Here is a 6,808-nt window from a genome sequence, read left to right as displayed (position 1 = left end):
TCTTGTACATACTCTCTATACTACTGATGGTCTTATGCTTACCCTCGGCTATATTATCACTCCACCTTGTCAGGACTTTCATTTCGGCTCGATCTTTGGTCGGATAATCTTGTTCCCTTATTAGACAATTAATCAGAAACTTTAATATCATGAGCTGGACTTCAACTTTTCTTTGGCACATGACGTCACTAATACTTTCTGGATCATTCCCTGTACGGATGAAACGATATATTCTGTCTAGATCTTCTTTCATATCTGGTAGGGTGACTAGATACTCGGTCACCTTTCTCACGCGTAATGAATATAAAACCATATTATCCTCGCCTGGGACTGGATCATAGCCACATTCATTAAGGGCTTTTCTTATTTCTGCAACAGACTGATACCTGGGCGTACGCTGTGACGCTTGTGCATGTAATTCGGCTAACGTTAAACGCTTGTGTGGCGGCGGGGTTCCTGGAGGACCTCCCCCTGCGGCCCCTAAACTAGAGTCGTCTACTGATGCTCTTCGTCCTGGCAGAGTGGGAAATGGAAATGCAGGCTGGACTTGTATGGCGGGCTGGACCGGGGGTACCGTAACAGGTACTCCGGTGTCTGGAGGAGCGGGAAGTGCCTGATTTACAGGGACTGGCGGAGCAGGATTTGCATATTCCGGGACTGTGTCGTCCAAATAGGACGAAATGAAAATATCAGCTGCGGTCGGTTTGTGACGTAGCTTAGTCGGAACTAGTGGTGGCGGGAAATTACTGGATGCCTCCGGGGTCGCTTTTGGCAAGCCCTCGGCAAGAAGAGGATACATACCCTTGATGAGGGCATGCCTCTGTCTGTCTGACTGTTCTGTTTTAACTCGTTCACCTATCTCGATTAGTTCCCTTTCCTGGGCTCGTTCCAAGGATTCTCTACTTAGTTCTGACTTTCTGATTTCTTTTTCAGTTCTTTTATGAGATTCTTTGCGCCATAACTCAATGGCATCTTTCTGTGACTGTCTGGCTTTCTTTTTCCATAATGCTTCTTCTACTCTCATGATGCACTCGGCATCCCATGTACCCGATACGGGCCATCTATACTTTTCCTCTAACTGTTTGGTATACTCTACCCATAAATCTAGATACAATATGGCGCTTATGCCATGCTTCTGATACATAAAATGACCTGGACTGTCCCTAGGCGGGACAGGAACTGCTGCTTCTAGCAGACCTTTTCTGGTTTTTAACTGACGCAGTTTTGAAAAGAGCGGCATGACTGAACTATAATCTGGACACAACACAATACACAATAAACACGATAATTACTTCACACTCATACCACGACATTAAAATACATGAATAACATTCAGAATAACAGTTCGAACAGAATACTACCTGGAATACGGAAAACAGAATACATGAATTTTCTCGAGAACAGAACTGACTAGAACAGAAACTAGATGCACTGCTGAAACAGTACGAAACTTACCGGTCTCATACAGAGACACGTCAGGACCCGCATCCACCGAAGTGGACACTTCGTTTTGTGGGTCTGTGTACCACCAACCCACGGACCAGAGTCAATTAGATTGACCCTGTCTAGATACTACCCCAGCAACGGTACTCACCGGGCAGCAAGAACGGAAGGCCTCGGACTGGACTGGACTGCTTCGACGCCGGACGGACGAACTTCGAACTTCTGTTACGGGTGGGCCTCCGGATACCTCGGACCTTGGACTCTCGGCTTGGGCTCTGGTCGGGACTCGCCGCGTTCCTCCACCGCCTCGTCTGGATGCTGGACCGCCTCCTCCGTCTCCTCCGTGGGCCTGAGGGATAATTGAAGCAGAAATATCTGCACGTGCACGGTATGGTTCCGTCACGGCTGCAGAGGGTCAGGGGGCCGGCGTGGCTTCACCGGCGCGTGGGGAAAGGGCAAGTCCCTATTCGGGCGCCATTATGTGGTATATAAATAAATAATACCGGATCTATTTTTGTCTAGGCATAGCAATAACAGATAGCTCAATAAATAAGAGTCAAGATTCGAGGTAGTAGGAGTTTGCAGGTTTATTACAGCATAAAGGACAGGAACAGGACAACCTGCATAGGAATAGGATGGCAGGGCCTGACAGGGGGGCCCGACAGCTGCCGGGTAGGATCTGGGATGAGCGCGCTAACATTTAATAACAATACACGATCATATATACTAAAACAGTTGCATTACAATACATACGATAGGCGGAGCAGTGGGTGTGGTCAATAGCAGTCGCGAAAGATAAGGGTGAAAGTAGGTGTAACAGAGGCGTATACATAGACATGTGATGCAAACGTAACAGAATATGTCATGAATGGGGTGGAGACATGGAGGGGGCTACCTAAGGAGCCGGGACCTCTGACCTAATGGTGCGCGCAAACTGGCAATGACGTGTTACTAGGAGAAGCTGGGGGCTACGAACTCTGTGCTAGGAGCAGAGACTGAAGTCTGGAGAGTCAGGGCGACATGTACCTAAGCAGTATCTAGTATCTGATGTTTAGAGAACATGTTGATAGAATCCAAAAGTTATCGAGGTAAAGGCGAACAGACTCTAAGACTGGAACATGCATTATTCTACATGTAGTGCGTGATGAAGAATATTAAATGACCATTAATACAGTATTTCTCCAACATGGAGACGTAAAGGCTAGACAATGACGGAAACTATTGATGCGGTTCAGTAGCTTAGGAATGCAGAGAAGGAGGGCTGGACTGATAACTAGAATCATAACATACTCTTGGCAGACTCAGAGGCAGAGCCAGGCTGAACCGGGCACTGCGAGGCAGGAAGTAAGTGAAGGGTCGAGGATACAGGTGGGGGCTGTATCGCTCCTCAGCGAGGCTCAGGAGACAGGAGCTGAATCTAGTGTCCGGGCCCTTTTGAGGCCTAGAAACGGGGACTTTACAATGGAATAACGTGCACACTGAGAAACGTGGCAACGTAGCTTTACATAGGCCTGATATTCGTAGTATTCACGAGAACTGGAAACTGACATACTGGAGATGGACACAACTGTAATTGCGTCTTTAATCGAACATGGGGAATACATATGCATATTAATCATGCACAGATAACATATGATGGATGACACGTAGGGACACAGAACATGGCAAAATTTACTTTTCCACAGGTAGAAAGGTATTTCTTTTAGTAAATTGTAATGGCTAGGTACCACCATCTCAGGGACATAGGCTTGTGCTATTTGTTTTTATTTTAAAGGCAAACTGACTGCAGCATAGCATATCTTTGCTTAGGGCCCAATTACAACTTTGGTGCAGTTGTGTTGGCTCCCAGCCTGCGTGACTCCACCAAAGCTGTGTGAGGACCTCTCTCCCAATAATGACTGTTTAAGTCATTGGCGGGCATTACCTTTGACTTTGTGTGTAAAATAGGCACCAGAATGGGAACGTCAAAGGAAGATCCATGCTGTGTTGGAACATCTGTGCTTGCACATAGAGGGGGAACATGTTGTGCCTCCCTGTGTGTATCCACATGGAATGAGGTACAACGCACCCTACAGGGCCCTCCTTCTTTCCCCACCACCACTGTTGTCATGGGGAAAAGACCTCCATGAAATCAGTGATGGGATGAAAGTCGTTAAATGCTTGGCGGAACCGCGGCAGTCCAGCCAAGCATATAGATACCTCTGGACCACCATGCCATCACAAAGGAACTTGTAAGATTAACAGGAGTATAACCCATAGACCAAGTCAGGACTGGGTAGGTAAGATGCAACTAGAACACAGTGTCCTGAAAGGTGGAAGTAACTAGACAATTATAAATAGCATGCACATAGCATTACTTGGGTGGACAAGAAGGAGAATACTCGTTTTTTAGTCAAAAGTCAACGTGACTCGTCCTTGCCGCGGCACGCAGATTAATTCAGTGCATGCGGAGCACGGCCGACTCCTACGGCCTGCGAGAGCGCAGAGGCAACCAAACAAGCTCCTTCCCGTAGCCCAGAATCGATCCACGCTGTGGCTCTCCAAATCGCCCAGAGATCTCTTCTCATTGCTGTTTTCAAGGATTCCACTCAACCAGGATCCTCCAAGCACTCCTTCATTCAGACAACCAGTCCTGATGATGATCCTAATTAATCCGGATCGAAACGCCGTCGACCTAACAGCCTGATCTATAGGCGCACCTCTCCCTTGTGGCTTTACTTTCAAATTTAATCAACTGTGCCCACTGTGATATCACAATGTCACATGCGCCGTTAAGCCACTCACTGTAAATAGCCTGCACCTTATGCACAGTGTGCCGCCAACGCTGTCCACCCTTCACTTGCGTCGCCACTTTCACCTTTGTACACATTTTTTTGCGGTGCACAGACATAATATCGACTCCAAAATATCGTTTGGACAGAATATCGAGTTTTAAATATCGTTTGGACAAAATATCGACAGGACAGAATATCGACAGTCAAAATATCGTTTTAAGGTAAGTGAAGTAATATCGACTGTAAATAATATAGAAAGTGAAAATATCCAAGTACATAATCTAGATAGTAAAAAATATCGTTTTTTAAATAATATTTAATTATTTATAGTGTTTTTATGTTATAATATGTGTGAAAAGTGTCATTTTATGTTATAATTATTTTTAATTAATGATTTTTTTTAAATTATTGTGTAATTTTATTCTGTAGCGGGTTGTGGGTTTATAGGGGAATAGGGTGGGAAGTAATTTAATTATAATTAATTAAATATGTAAATGTATTAATTGGTAGTAATATTTAATTAATTGGTAATTAAATAATATTTGTTAATTATTTAAAATTTAATTGGTAATTAATTTAATTTAATTGATCAATTGCAAATTGTGTAAATTTAAATAATTCATTTCCTGTAGCGGGTTGTGGGTTTATAGGGGAATAGGGTGGGAAGTAATTTAATTATAATTAATTAAATATGTAAATTTAATCATTGGTAGTAATATTTAATTAATTGTTAATTAAAAAATATTTGTTAATTAATTAAAATGTAATTGGTAATTAATTTAATTTAATTGATTAATTGCTAATTATGTTAAATTAAAGGGGTATTTTTAGGGTTCAGGGTCAGTTTTGGGTTTTTGGGTAAAGGGGTATTTTTAGGGTTCAGGGTCAGTTTTTAGTTTTTGGGTAAAGGGGTATTTTTAGGGTTCAGGGTCAGTTTTTAGTTTTTGGGTAAAGGGGTATTTTTAGGGTTCAGGGTCAGTTTTTAGTTTTTGGGTAAAGGGGTATTTTTAGGGTTCAGGGTCAGTTTTTAGTTTTTGGGTAAAGGGGTATTTTTAGGGTTCAGGGTCAGTTTTGGGTTTTTGGGTAAAGGGGTATTTTTAGGGTTCAGGGTCAGTTTTGGGGTTTTGGGTAAAGGGTTTTTTTAGGGTTCGGGGTCAGTTTTGGGTTTTTGGGGTACAGGGGTACAGTGTAAAAATAAAGTAAAATTAAATTTACATTAATTTAATTTAATGAAATGAAATTAAATTAGATTATATTAAATTAATTTTAAATAATTTAAATTATAAAAATTATTATATACTTACCAATACTTACGTTGTAATGGTAGTGCGTTGTAAAAGTTGCGTTGTAACGTCATATATCCTCTGTTGCACTCCTTGGAGTGGGAATAGTAATTTTAACCCCTACGCTATCCAACGCTTTCCCTACTGTTGCACCCACTGGAGTGGGAATAGTAATTTTTCCTCTTTTGTATTTGTACGTTAATAATATTGGCTATTATTTAATTAAATGTTGTTACTATATATATATATGTTTTAAGAAATATGATTAAAAATATATAATTTTTTTACTTTCATTAATTATTTAATTATTAAAAGTTATTTTAAGTATTGTTAAGTATATTTTAGTAATTAAATTTTTTATATTAATGTAATTAAACATTGTTTTTATTAAAGTCGATATTTTTTACAACTATATTTTTGTAAACGATATTTTTAACTCAATATTTTTGTACTTACCTGTTTGTAGATAGAAACTCGATATTTTGTCTCTCGATATTTTGTCAACGATATTTTTGTTGGTCGATATTCTGTCCCTCGATATTCTTTCAGTGATCCGTTTTTTGCACCAAGTTCCATGTGGTTGTCATTACTACAAATTACGCAGTGCTGTTCTTAACTGTATATGTCCGACCTTGTAACTATTGTAGCCATATAAAGATGAATAACTATCTTTTGACTAAAAAACGAGTATTCTCCTTCTTGTCCACCCAAGTAATGCTATGTGCATGCTATTTATAATTGTCTAGTTACTTCCACCTTTCAGGACACTGTGTTCTAGTTGCATCACAAAGGAACAGCGGTTCCCTGGCAGGGTTGGTGGTTCCAAAGCGGCACGACCACTGGGGTCATAAGTTGCTGGTCGCAAGACCCCCACCATCGTGCCACCATGAGTCTGGCGGTCCTTGGACTGCTAGACTCATAATCTGAATCTTAGTGCAGATTGTTGGAGGTGTCTCCATATGCTTTTATTGAAATGTGTAGTAATAGACTTTGTTTGTGGGTAATAGGTATTTGTTTTATGTTTAATGTAGTTTAAGAGTTTGCAGTGAGTGCTACTTTCTATTGTAGATAGTAGGGCATATATGTAAGGGATATTTGTGCTTTGATATTCACCATGTATGTAGTATATCGGAATGAATAGTTTGGGATGCATCTTGAAGATCCCATCCATCATCCAGGTTTGACAATGCCTTAGTTTTAGTAAGTTATCTTCTGTAGAAAACATTAGGATTCATATATCATTGTTGCATAAAATATGAAGGTTCCTCATTATGTGTAGTTTTTAAGTGTTCAGGTATTTCTTAAGCT

This window comes from Lissotriton helveticus, chromosome 2_1 (assembly GCF_964261635.1).
Source record: "Lissotriton helveticus chromosome 2_1, aLisHel1.1, whole genome shotgun sequence".
NCBI classification, from domain to species: Eukaryota; Metazoa; Chordata; class Amphibia; order Caudata; family Salamandridae; genus Lissotriton; species Lissotriton helveticus.
This window is presented reverse-complemented; position numbering follows the sequence as displayed.